The sequence below is a fragment of the Leptodactylus fuscus genome, chromosome 5 (assembly GCF_031893055.1).
Source record: "Leptodactylus fuscus isolate aLepFus1 chromosome 5, aLepFus1.hap2, whole genome shotgun sequence".
Lineage (NCBI taxonomy): Eukaryota > Metazoa > Chordata > Amphibia > Anura > Leptodactylidae > Leptodactylus > Leptodactylus fuscus.
The window spans coordinates 23,325,546-23,335,769 of record NC_134269.1 but is presented as its reverse complement, the minus strand read 5'-3'; the positions used below and the strand labels follow the sequence as shown (position 1 = coordinate 23,335,769).

General features: G+C 44.1%; 1 non-coding gene across 1 annotated transcript; it reads left to right on the top strand.

The window, feature by feature from the left end:
* The first annotated feature begins 3,885 nt into the window (after positions 1-3,885).
* TRNAI-AAU (transfer RNA isoleucine (anticodon AAU)) lies at positions 3,886-3,959 on the top strand. The gene has a single exon. It is a non-coding gene; the product is annotated as a tRNA-Ile (tRNA).
* The last annotated feature ends 6,265 nt before the right edge of the window (positions 3,960-10,224 follow it).

Sequence of the window (10,224 nt, the reverse complement as noted above, 5' to 3'; positions counted from 1 at the left end):
GAGGTTCCTAGGAGCCCTGACAGTGTTCTACACTATGTTTTATAGAGAGGTTCCTAGGAGTCCTGACAGTGTTCTACACTATGTTTTATAGATAGGTTCCTAGAAGCTGACAGTATTCTACACTATGTTTTATAGATAGGTTCCTAGGAGCCCTGACAGTGTTCTACACTATGTTTTATAGAGAGGTTCTTAGGAGTCCTGACAGTGTTCTACACTATGTTTTATAGATAGGTTCCTAGGAGCCCTGACAGTGTTCTACACTATGTTTTATAGATAGGTTCCTAGGAGCCCTGACAGTGTTCTACACTATGTTTTATAGAGAGGTTCCTAGGAGTCCTGACAGTGTTCTACACTATGTTTTATAGATAGGTTCCTAGGAGCCCTGACAGTGTTCTACACTATGTTTTATAGATAGGTTCCTAGGAGCCCTGACAGTATTCTACACTATGTTTTATAGATAGGTTCCTAGGAGCCCTGACAGTGTTCTACACTATGTGTTATAGCTAGGTCCCTAGGAGCCCTGACAGTGTTCTACACTATGTGTTATAGCTAGGTCCCTAGGAGACCTGACAGTGTTCTACACTATGTTTTATAGATAGGTTCCTAGGAGCCCTGACAGTGTTCTACACTATGTTTTATAGAGAGGTTCCTAGGAGCCCTGACAGTGTTCTACACTATGTTTTATAGATAGGTTCCTAGGAGCCCTGACAGTGTTCTACACTATGTTTTATAGATAGGTTCCTAGGAGCCCTGACAGTGTTCTACACCATGTTTTATAGATAGGTTCATAGGAGCCCTGACAGTGTTCTACACCATGTTTTATAGATAGGTTCCTAGGAGCCGTGACAGTGTTCTACACTATGTTTTATAGATAGGTTCCTAGGAGCCCTGACAGTGTTCTACACCATGTTTTATAGATAGGTTCCTAGGAGTCCTGACAGTGTTCTACACTATGTTTTATAGATAGGTTCCTAGGAGCCCTGACAGTGTTCTACACTATGTTTTATAGAGAGGTTCCTAGGAGTCCTGACAGTGTTCTACACTATGTTTTATAGATAGGTTCCTAGGAGCCCTGACAGTGTTCTACACTATGTTTTATAGATAGGTTCCTAGGAGCCCTGACAGTGTTCTACACTATGTTTTATAGAGAGGTTCCTAGGAGTCCTGACAGTGTTCTACACTATGTTTTATAGATAGGTTCCTAGGAGCCCTGACAGTGTTCTACACTATGTGTTATAGCTAGGTCCCTAGGAGACCTGACAGTGTTCGACACTATGTTTTATAGATAGGTTCCTTGGAGCCCTGACAGTGTTCTACACTATGTTTTATAGATAGGTTCCTAGGAGCCCTGACAGTGTTCTACACTATGTTTTATAGAGAGGTTTCTAGGAGTCCTGACAGTGTTCTACACTATGTTTTATAGATAGGTTCCTAGGAGCCCTGACAGTGTTCTACACTATGTTTTATAGATAGGTTCCTAGGAGCCCTGACAGTGTTCTACACCATGTTTTATAGATAGGTTCATAGGAGCCCTGACAGTGTTCTACACCATGTTTTATAGATAGGTTCCTAGGAGCCGTGACAGTGTTCTACACTATGTTTTATAGATAGGTTCCTAGGAGCCCTGACAGTGTTCTACACCATGTTTTATAGATAGGTTCCTAGGAGTCCTGACAGTGTTCTACACTATGTTTTATAGATAGGTTCCTAGGAGCCCTGACAGTGTTCTACACTATGTGTTATAGAGAGGTTCCTAGGAGTCCTGACAGTGTCATACATTATGTTTTATAGATAGGTTCCTAGGAGCCCTGACAGTGTTCTACACTATGTTTTATAGAGAGGTTCCTAGGAGCCCTGACAGTGTTCTACACTATGTTTTATAGAGAGGTTCCTAGGAGTCCTGACAGTGTTCTACACTATGTTTTATAGATAGGTTCCTAGAAGCTGACAGTATTCTACACTATGTTTTATAGATAGGTTCCTAGGAGCCCTGACAGTGTTCTACACTATGTTTTATAGAGAGGTTCCTAGGAGTCCTGACAGTGTTCTACACTATGTTTTATAGATAGGTTCCTAGGAGCCCTGACAGTGTTCTACACTATGTTTTATAGATAGGTTCCTAGGAGCCCTGACAGTGTTCTACACTATGTTTTATAGAGAGGTTCCTAGGAGTCCTGACAGTGTTCTACACTATGTTTTATAGATAGGTTCCTAGGAGCCCTGACAGTGTTCTACACTATGTTTTATAGATAGGTTCCTAGGAGCCCTAACAGTATTCTACACTATGTTTTATAGATAGGTTCCTAGGAGCCCTGACAGTGTTCTACACTATGTGTTATAGCTAGGTCCCTAGGAGCCCTGACAGTGTTCTACACTATGTGTTATAGCTAGGTCCCTAGGAGACCTGACAGTGTTCTACACTATGTTTTATAGATAGGTTCCTAGGAGCCCTGACAGTGTTCTACACTATGTTTTATAGATAGGTTCCTAGGAGCCCTGACAGTGTTCTACACTATGTTTTATAGAGAGGTTTCTAGGAGTCCTGACAGTGTTCTACACTATGTTTTATAGATAGGTTCCTAGGAGCCCTGACAGTGTTCTACACTATGTTTTATAGATAGGTTCCTAGGAGCCCTGACAGTGTTCTACACCATGTTTTATAGATAGGTTCCTAGGAGTCCTGACAGTGTTCTATACTATGTTTTATAGCTAGGTTCCTAGGAGTCCTCACACTGTTCTACACTATGTTATATAGATAGGTCCCTAGGAGCCGTGACAGTGTTCTACACTATGTTTTATAGATAGGTTCCTAGGAGCCCTGACAGTGTTCTACACTATGTTTTATAGATAGGTTCCTAGGAGCCCTGACAGTGATCTACACTATGTGTTATAGCTAGTTCCCTAGGAGCCCTGACAGTGTTCTACACTATGTTTTATAGATAGGTTCCTAGGAGCCCTGACAGTGTTCTACTGAGGGGATGTTCACACTTGCACCCCATTCCACCATATTCTGATTTTTTTCTGTCTTCCCAGTACATTGTACAGAATGGTATTATTATGAAGAACAATTTTTTCCTGCAAACATTAAGGCCTCATATGGATCTGTGAATGTAAATATAAAAAATTGATGGCGTATAGTAGGTGGGGAGTCAAAAATGAAAACTGTAAAATAAGACCAGCAGGAAGGGGTTAGTATAAAGAGCATTGAAGTGAAAGGGCCTGATAATTTTTTTTTTATTTTTTTTATTTTTTTTTTGGGGGGGGGGTGGTGGTTATATAAATATATATATGTGTTGTTATTATTCATTCATTCATTCACGTTTGAACAATAAAACTATCCTGGGTTACAATAACCAAGGAGGGATCCAATGTAGATTAGCTCTTGGTGAAAAATCCGATGATTCTCTTATAGAAAAACACCATAGCAATTCCTCGTTAGTATAGTGGAGAGTATCCCCGCCTGTCACGCGGGAGACCGGGGTTCGATTCCCCGACGGGGAGGCTTAACCTTTTCCTAGGTTACAAAGATGACACAAAATAATAGAAGAAGAGGACAGAGTATAGAGAATATTCAACAAATGAAACATCAGCAAAACATGTAATAACTGCAGGAAGAGAACACACACTTATCAAAATAACATAAAGGAGTTGTCCAGGTTTAAGTTTTTTTTTTATGACCTTTCCTCAGGATAAGCCCTAAATACCTGATCAATGAGGAGCAAACAGCCAGCCCCCAGAACGATCAGCTTCTGTCCTCTGTATAGTGTCTGGGCACCAGCGCTGCAGCTCAGGTGATTTTGGTCTATTGTACAGATAGGCCATAAAAAACAACGCCTGGATAATTCCTTTAATTCAGAGTCACATAAGAAAAATCTATTGCCATGTGGCCGGTTAGCTCAGTTGGTTAGAGCGTGGTGCTAATAACGCCAAGGTCGCGGGTTCGATCCCCGTACGGGCCAATTTGTTTTTATCGTAAAGGGACACTAAACGCTAAAATCCAAAAAATCTGTATGATGTAATCTATCCAGTTTAGGAGAAATCTTACAGCCATTGCTTCCTGTCTCTGTACAGTACCATCACTAGCTGACCATCAGACCTTCCCCAAAACGGTATCATTAAAAAAGAAATCTTATCCCGCATATGCCGACGCCTTACCCGGCTCCTTACACATTAATAGGAAAAAGTTACAGCTGTCACAATATGGCGACACACAGAAATTTTTCTATTTTGCAAAGTTTTACATTTTTTAAAAGGTATCTAAACATTAAAATGACTATGGAAATTTGAGATTGTCGTGATTGTACGGACCCACAGAATAGAGGTAACGTCATTTTACCACATAGTGAAGGCCTGTAAGAATTCAGGAGTCACTTGTAGAACACACAAAAAAAAAAACAGTCAGAAGATTACTTGCTGTTTAACCCATTCAATGCTGACCACAGCACTTAAGTTGTCTTAAAGGAAAAAAGTAAATATAGACTTCTCCCCAGCAGGTCCCCTCTTTATATGGGTGGGCACAAAGCCCAAGAAAAACTCTCTCCACATCCAAAATGGCAATATCTGGCTCAACTACTTCAGAGGTCTCTACAAAAACATCCCAGAAGAAGAACTAACTCCAGAACAGCAACAGATAATCACCAAACTGAGGGACATGGAGAAAGTCATCAAAGACTTCCAGAACCCTCTGGACTCACCAATCACCATAAAAGATTTACAGGAAAGAATTGCCCTGCTGAAAGGCAAAAAGGCCAGTGGCCCTGACGGCATCCTACCAGAGATGATCAAATACAGCTCTCCAGCAATACACGCGGCACTGGCAAAGCTATTCACCCTCGTGCTCAATGCTGGACACTTCCCCGAAGACTGGAACAAAGGGCTCATAACCCCCATCTACAAGAATGGGGACCAATATGACCCCAACAACTACAGAGGGATCTGCGTCAGCAGCACGCTAGGGAAACTGTTCAACAGCATCATCAATAACAGAATCCTCACCTTCCTCACACAACACGGGGTCCTCAGCAAGAGCCAAGCAGGGTTCATGCCAAACCACCGCACCACAGACCATATCTACACCCTGCACAGCCTCATCAAGACGCACGTCCACAACACCAGAAGAGGCAAGATATTCGCCTGCTTCGTGGACTTTAAGAAGGCGTTTGATTCAGTATGGCACCCAGGCCTACTTCTAAAACTCCTAGAGAGTGGAATAGGAGGAAGAACGTACGACGTCATCAAGAGCTCCTACACCGTAAACCAGTGCAGTGTGAAGGTGAATGGGAAAAGGACCGCATACTTCCAACAGGCCCGAGGGGTCAGACAAGGCTGTAGCCTGAGCCCAACGCTCTTCAACATCTATATCAATGAACTGGCTACAGCCCTGGAGGCCTCACCAACCCCAGGCCTCACCCTGAACAATCGAGAGGTGAAGTTCCTGCTATACGCCGATGACCTCCTACTCCTTGCCCCCACCGAGAAAGATCTCCAAGAAAGCCTGTCAGTGCTGGAAAAATTCAGCACCACATGGGCCCTACCCATCAACCAGAAGAAGACCAAAGTCATGGTATTCCAGAAGAAGGGCCACAATAAAGCCTCCACCACCCCACAATTCACACTGAACGGCTCCACACTGGAGAAAACCAACAGCTACACCTACCTGGGGCTGGAGCTCAGCCAATCAGGAAGCTTCAAAGCAGCAATAGAAACCCTGAAAGCAAAAGCCTGCAGAACCTTCTACGCCATCAGAAGACAACTGTACCACCTCAAACCACCGGTGAGGGTCTGGATGAAGATATTTGACGCTGTCATCTCCCCGATCCTTCTCTATGGCAGTGAGGTTTGGGGCCCAGCCACCTACCCAGACCAGTCAAGGTGGGATTCCAGCCCAACAGAGAACTTCCACCTGGAGTTCTGCAAATACCTGCTACATGTCCATCGCAACACCACCAACATAGCCTGCAGGGCAGAGCTAGGCAGACTCCCCCTATGGCTCACCATACAGAAGAGGGCGCTAGCTTTCCAGGCACACATCCAGGGGAGCAAGCCTGACTCCTACCACCACCAAGCATGGCTAAGCCACCTGAGCAAGCCAGACATTCAACAACCAAACAGCAGCCAACCACCAAACCAAAAACTCCAACAGATGATAACCAAGGCCGAAATAAAGGCGACCACAGAGGCAAACAGAGAGCGGTACATTGAAGAATGGAGAAACGAAATAAATAACTCCAAGAAACTCACCGTGTACCAATCCCTACAAAGGGACTACACCATGGCCACCTACCTGGAGAGAATACGCCACCCCAAGCACAGACAGACCCTGAGCCGATACAGACTGAGCGCCCACAACCTAGAGATAGAGACGGGGCGATACAGACAGACGTACAAGCCACGGGAGAAGAGACTGTGCCAGCACTGTGACCAGGGGGTCCTAGAAGACGAGACCCACTTCCTGCTACACTGCACCAAATACTCAGCTGTGAGGGCCGTCTACTACCAAAGACTCTCTGCCCACATCCCAGACTTCATATCTGCAGACGAGAAGAGGAAACTCTACATCCTACTGGGAGAAGAAGAGGCCACTGTGGAGATCGCTGCCCAATACGTGTCCAGCTGTCACCAACGAAGAGGAAGATGAGACTCCATGGACTGTTATAACCGAACCCCCCCCCCCCCCATACCTACCACCCACCCAACCCAACTCCCCCCCCACCCACCCACTTTACTAGCTTTGGCAATGCCAAATACCTATTCGGACGTGCCAATAAAGCATTTTTGATTTGATTTGATTTGATTTGTATGCAATGCTGTAGGCCCTGCAGGGGGCATCATCAGCATATTGAGAGTCAGACATGACACAAAGGTAACTCTCCATGGGTGGTCACCACCAGGGGCAGAGGTCATTCAGCTAAGGTGTAGGTGACAAACAAGGCTAGATGAATGATTCCTCCCCCCCCCCCCCCCCCCCCCACTGTGTACAGTTCTTGCTGTGGCAGACAATACATAGGATAATACACAACACCACAGACTTCACATGAAATCTGATCACGTTATCAGTTCAACATTAATAGGATATATTTCAGTATAAAATATATATATATATATATATGAAGCTCCTCACTTCAGCCGCATATGTGTCAGCGAGAGAGGCGCGCAGAGAGCAGCGAGGGAGCGGAGGAGAAGGTAAGTGTAATGTGGAGGTGGAACGTGAAACTGGGGGCAGATGAAGGAGAGGACGGCATGACAGTGGGGGCAGAGATGGAGGGACATGAAACTGGGGACAGAGATGGAGGGACATGAAACTGGGGGCAGAGATGGAGAGGACATGAATCTGAGGGTAGAGATGGAGGAGGGACATGAATCTGGGGGCAGAGATGGAGGAGGGACATGAATCTGGGGGCAGAGATGGAGGGGACATGAATCTGGGGGCAGAGATGGCGGGGACATGAATCTGGGGGCAGAGATGGCGGGGACATGAATCTGGGGGCAGAGATGTGGGACATGAATCTGGGGGCAGAGATGGCGGGGACATGAAACTGGGGCAGAGATGTGGGGACATGAATCTGGGGGTAGAGATGGAAGGGGGACATGAAACTGGGGGCAGATGAAGGGTGTATAAGAAACTGGGGGAGAGATAGAGGGGGGACATATAATTTACGGGTGAATGTAGGAGGATTATACTGTGTGCGGGCACATGAAAAATTAACGAGTGGGCGGAGTTAATACAAAAGTGGGCGGGGCTAAATTTGCCGCTGTGCGCCGCACATTTTGTCCCTCTTTCGGTTCTTCAAAAGTTGGGAGGTATATATATATATATATATATATATATATATATATATATATATATATATATATATATATATTATAAATGTGAAAGTTTGTGAGTTTGGATGTTTGTTCCTCAATCACGCAAAACCCGCTCCACCGATTTGGCTGAAAGTTTCCACAAACATAGTTAATACACCCGATTGCGCAATAGGCTACTTTTCGTCACAATAGCGCACATACGTTTGTGCCAGGACCCCCACAAAACCCAAACTCACACCACCATCTCTGCAATCTCACACACTTTGGACTATAGCAAGCCCCAAAATTCATATTGCCCTCTTCAGCCTCGCCCCTAACCCCACACAATCACAGATACATATACTTTACCACTTTGCCCCTCACCTTACCGATACTCCAGGAGGTTCTCTTTAACGCTCCGGAGCAGCCATGTTTGCCGACCCCCACCGCTCTGACAATCCGCGACACCACCCACCCATGTCATTACCCCTAGGCGGTCTAATAAATGCAAAAAAAAAAGTTTAAAAAAAAAGGAAAAAAAATATAAAAACAAATAAAAAGGATTAAAATTTCAAATCACCCCCCTTTCCCTAGAACACATATAAAAGTAGTTAAAAACTGTGAAACACATACATGTTAGGTATCCCCGCGTCCGAAATCGCCCACTCTACAAAGCTATACAAATATTTTTCCTGTTCGGTAAACGCCGTAGCGGGAAAAAGGGTCAAAAGTGCCAAACCGCCATTTTTTCACAGTTTTGATTCTGATAAAAATTTGAATAAAAAATGATCAAAGCAATAACATTTCCCGAAAATGGAAGAACTACAAAGTACACCCGGTCCTGCAAAAAAAGACGCCCTATGCATCCCTGTACACGGACGTATAAAAAAGTTACGGCTGTCGGAATATGGCGACTTTTAAAAAAAAAAAAAATTTAACACAGTTTTGCCTTTTTTTAAGGGGTCAAAATGTAAATAAAACCATATAAATTTGGTATCCCCAGAATCGTAACGAAACAAAGAATACAGGGGACATGTCATTTTGGCTGCACAGTGAACGCCGTAAAACCAAAGCCCGTAAGAAAGTCGCAGAAATGCATTTTTTCTTCAAATCCACCCCATTCTGAATTTTTTCCCTGCTTCCCAGTACATTATATAGAATAAATAATGGTGGCGTCATGAAGAAAAATTTGTCCCAAGAAAAATTAAGACCTCATATGGCTCTGGGAGCGGAGAAATAAAAAAGTTATGGGGTTTAGAAGGAGGGGAGTCAAAAACGAAAAACGAAAATCAAAACATGCCATCGGCGGCAAAGGTTTAACTTCAAATACTTCTGTCCCAAAGTCACTATGTAAAGTTTCTCACAACACCGTATATATAGCAGCTCAAATACAAAGTAACTTCAACACAAAAGTCTCACGTATTCTCTGAATTACTGCAAAAACAAGATACAAACTTACATTTCATATCCCATACCTCATACTCAGTACGAAAACCTTACTCCCGCCTGTATATACCCACTTCTACAATCACCGCAGACGAAGTCGCGGGTACCAGCTAGTATATATATATATATCTGTTGGCATGATCTGCCTATATTCAGCAAATTGCTGCCGTCGATCACATGCCAGCTCTGGCATTTCACCAGCTCTCAAGCTGCCCTGCTGCTGAACTTGTTCTTTACGCCATGCCTGTGATTGTTCCGGCATCTCAGCAGCTCGCTGGGACGCCATATAATGAGTGTGTTGTTGATGTTGATGATCCGCCTGCTCCAGCAGCTCTCAAGCTGACCTGCCGCTGAACTCGTTCCTTCCGCCCATGACCGTAATTGTTCTGGCATCTCACTGGGACGCCATATATTGAGTGTGTTGTTGGTGTCGATGATCTGGCTGCTCTAACAGCCACTTGATGCCTAGCATGCTCAATCCTCCTCAGCTCCACTTAAAGAGAGCCCCATGACTTTTGGCTTCCTTCAAAGCTCTCGTTTTTTTGAATTTTGCGACAAAATATATTTTCTTTTTCCCGACATGTTTAAAATGGGCAAACTGACAATTTGGATTAAAGGGGTTTTCCCATCTCAGTGTCTCAGCAAGCTGCCTTGAGCAGATCAGATAATATGCAGATGCTTGGACAGACTCAGTGTTGTGTGGGTGTTTACATAGAGAGATAACAGACCTGGCTTTATCAGCAAAGTGCAATTAACTGATAGTCCTGGCAGCAAGAGCAGTGTAATATAGTATGTGAACATAAATTCATAATAGTCGTGAAGCCATGTCATTCACCAGGATAAAAAGTAGCCTATGTGTTAATCCAGGTTACAAACTATCTATGTGTCCAAATCCATTCAGCTGTTTTTGCGTGATCGAGTAACAAACCCACAAACATCCAAACCCACAAACTTTCACATTTATAATATTAGTAGGATCACACTGAGTAATGG